At 36.9% G+C, this 3,663-nt stretch overlaps 1 pseudogene; it reads left to right on the forward strand.

Annotated features, from left to right (window-relative positions):
• The first annotated feature begins 2,471 nt into the window (after positions 1 to 2,471).
• Positions 2,472 to 3,303, forward strand: LOC788820 (protein SET-like; annotated as a pseudogene).
• The last annotated feature ends 360 nt before the right edge of the window (positions 3,304 to 3,663 follow it).

Raw genomic sequence — 3,663 nt, forward strand, 5'->3', positions numbered from 1 at the left:
AAGCAAGTTATTTGTTTAGATAAGATGGAATGAGATATTTGTTTTTGTAAATGTCTTCTTTGAATGGGGAACTCATGATTGATGTTGATAAACCAAAGCGCCTATCCACTGAGAACCTTTCCTCAATTTTGTTGAGTACTTTTGGAGCTAAAAAGAAAAATAAATGGGTGACTAAGACAAATCATATAACTCTTGCCTCTCACTTTATATGTTTGTAAAACCAGGGTAAAAATAGCACCTGATGTGTGAATTGAATGACAAAATTACGTAAAGATAGATTACACAATGCTTGTAAACATGTAATACATTTTAGCTTACTGGGAGAAGCAGGATTACAGGGATTTTTGTCTCATGCCTGCTAGTGTTTTGGGGGAAAGTTAACATTTGGATGCTTTGATGATGTTACTAAGCTATCTAGAAAAAAGCCAAACAAACAAACTTGAGTTTGTATTGACTTTACTTATTTCAGAAAGTTAAGAATGTCTCCAAATTTAGTTCTTTAGCATTGAATTATGGAAATAAACACTCCTTATGGGTCTCCTAATGCTATTCTTTGCTCATTCTGTGCCAGTCAGGGCCAAAGGTCCTGGAATGCTTCAATTGTCAATGATCCTCTCCTAACATAATTGGTTTCTATCTCAATTTGAATTGAACATTTGTGTTGCTGACAGAAATTCAAAGAACCAAATTGTTTTGTCTTTGAGAAAGAACAGAAGACGTGAAATAATCCTCATAATAAGCAATGTGTGCTTTCTTGATAATGTACAGCTACTTGCCTGTAGAATAATAACAGTTAAGAAAAATATTTTAAAGATCCACTTATTTCTTAGAATTTTCTAAGATGAAATGATATCTACTTTATTTATAAATAAAAATTCACACTGAATTAACTAAAATTACATTTCAGCAAATACTAATACCAACTAGCTCCATACAAATATATGGAAATCAAGAATACATTTTGATAACCATAGTATAGATTACAATTAGGATTGCATTAACTGCTGAGCTCTATATTATGTATGTTTGCTCATATCAAAAGCTCACCCAGCCTTATCCAGTTTTAAAAATACATGGCTTTTTTTTTTTTTTTTGACTAACTTTTAGGGCTACAATGAGGTCAAATACGGCTATACATGTAAAGAAAGAAATATGTTAGAACTCAGACAATATTGGTACTAAAATACATCAAGAATATTTGACTTTCAAGATATATTAAATATGCTAAAGTAGTACTTTTCACATATCAGTCACTACTAACTTTCTCTTATCCTCTGTTCCTCATATCCATTCAGTTATCTATTCTGTTAATTATTCTGTCATAAATTTGTCTTTTTGTTGTTGTTGTTGTTATTCCCACATTAATTCAGATTTTCCTAAAAAGCCTGTAGTTATTTTATAGTTACTTTTCTTCACTCTAATCTATCATTCCATTTTAATCTGTTTGGTTCTTATCAGATTTGTTTTCTAAAGTAATAAATTCATTATCAGAATTATCTGATAAAGGCCTTTAAGTAGTTTCACTGTTTTAGTTCTTTATTTCTCTTAATGTGTTTAGGCTTTATCACCTGTGTTTCCTTTGTGGATCAATCAGACATGCCTTTGGTGGACTCTGGAGCTGGATAGACCTAAATTGACAGCTTGAGTTTGTCCTCTAACTGTGAGATGTGTTTGAGTTCTTCAGGCTCTCTAAATATTATATGCCTGTCTACAAATTGGGCTTCCCTGATAGCTCAGTTGGAAAAGAATCCACCTGCAATGCACGTGACCGCGGTTTGATTTCTGGGTCGTGAAGATCCACTGGAGAAAGGATAGGCTACCACACTCCAGTATTCTTGGGTTACCCTTGTGGCACAGCTGGTAAAGTATCTGCCTGCAATGTGGGAGACCTGGGTTTGATCACTGGGTTGGGAACATCCCCTGGATAAGAGGAAGGCTACCCACTCCAGTATTCTGGCCTGGAGAATTCTATGGACTGTATAATCCATAGGATCGCAATGAGTCTGACACAATTGAGCAACTTTCACTTTCACTTTGGTCTTCCCCTGTGGCTCAGACAGTAAAGAATCCACCTGCAATGCAGGAGACCTTGGTTTGATCCCTGGGTCAGGAAGATCCCCTGGAGAAGAGAATGGCAATCCACTTCAGTATTCTTGCCTGGAGAATTCCATGGACAGAGAAGCCTGGTGGGCTATAATCCATGAAGTCGCAAAGAGTTGGACACAGTGAGTGAGTAACGCTATCACTTTCACTAATTACTATAGAGATAAAAATGTGTGCCTGCCTCAAAGAACTGTTATGAGAATTGAAATTAAGTAATACGAGGTCTTAGAGCTCCTGTGTATGGGTTTTCCCTTGGTTTGATTTTTGGCTTTTCCCACAACACATCTCCCAAACACGAGTCTTCATTTCCACATTAAGTAAAGAAACCAAATAAACTGAGACTGACTCCTTCCTCTGGATCACAGTAAATGTCTGCTTCTCCAAACTTGCTGAAGGGAGAAAATAACAGCAAGAAGCAACTGAACATTTTGATGAAGCAAATGACAGATTTAATGAACTAGCCAGTGAAGAGACTCTGAAAGAACAGAAATATAACAAACTCCAATCATTTTTTTTACCAGATGCAGTCAGAATTGTTCACCAAAACCCAAAATTTTGGGGTGACACTATTTGCCAACCATCTACAAGTGTCTGCACTGCTTGTGGAGGAGGAAGAAGGAGTGCTACACTACTTGATAGGAATTGAATTGACAGAATTTGAAGATGGTAAATCAAGTTACAGAATAGATTTTTATTTTAATAAAAACTCTTACTTCAAAAGTAAAATTCTCTCCAAAGAATTTCGTCTGAATGAGAGTGGTGATTCATCTTCAAAGTCCACTGAAATCAAATGGAAATCAGAAAGGATTTCACTAAACACAAAAGAAGAAACACAGAAGAAAGCCAGCAGGAAGAGACAGCATGAGGAACCAGAGAGCTTCTTCACCTGGTTTACTGATCATTCTGATGCAGGTGCAGATGAGTTAGGAGAGGCCATCAAAGATGATATTTGGCCAAATCCATTACAGTACTACATAATTCCTGACACGGATGATGAAGAAGGGGAAGGAGAAGAAAAAGATGAGGAGGAGGAAGGATTGGAAGATATTCATGAATGACGGGATGAAGATGAAGGTGAAGAAGATGAAGATGATGGGAAAGAGGAAGAAGATGGAGATAAAGAAGAGGATGACTAATGGAACCCTAATGGATTCCAGCTTTCTTTTCTTTTTAAAAAAATTTTCTCTAGTCCCTGAGAGCAAGTTGCAGTATTTTTTTCCCTTCTTGTGCAAAGTCATCCTGTTTTTGAGATCTCTTTTCTTCTTTATACCATGTTTCTCAACTTATTACTTTGAGCAGAATTTAGTGGGAAAAAGAATCTCCACTCCTTTCTGTTCCAAATCAATTTTTATCCTTTCTGTCTCTACAAAAACTCTATGGAATCAACACTACCATGTTCTATGAGAAAAAGCAAAATCTTCTGCTCACTTGCTGCTGCTGCTGCTGCTGCTAAATCACTGTAGTCGTGTCCGACTCTGTGCGACCCCATAGACGGCAGCCCACCAGGCTCCCCCGTCCCTGGGATTCTCCAGGCAAGAACACTGGAGTGGGTTGCCATTT

Source organism: Bos taurus, chromosome 12, assembly GCF_002263795.3.
Source record: "Bos taurus isolate L1 Dominette 01449 registration number 42190680 breed Hereford chromosome 12, ARS-UCD2.0, whole genome shotgun sequence".
NCBI classification, from domain to species: Eukaryota; Metazoa; Chordata; class Mammalia; order Artiodactyla; family Bovidae; genus Bos; species Bos taurus.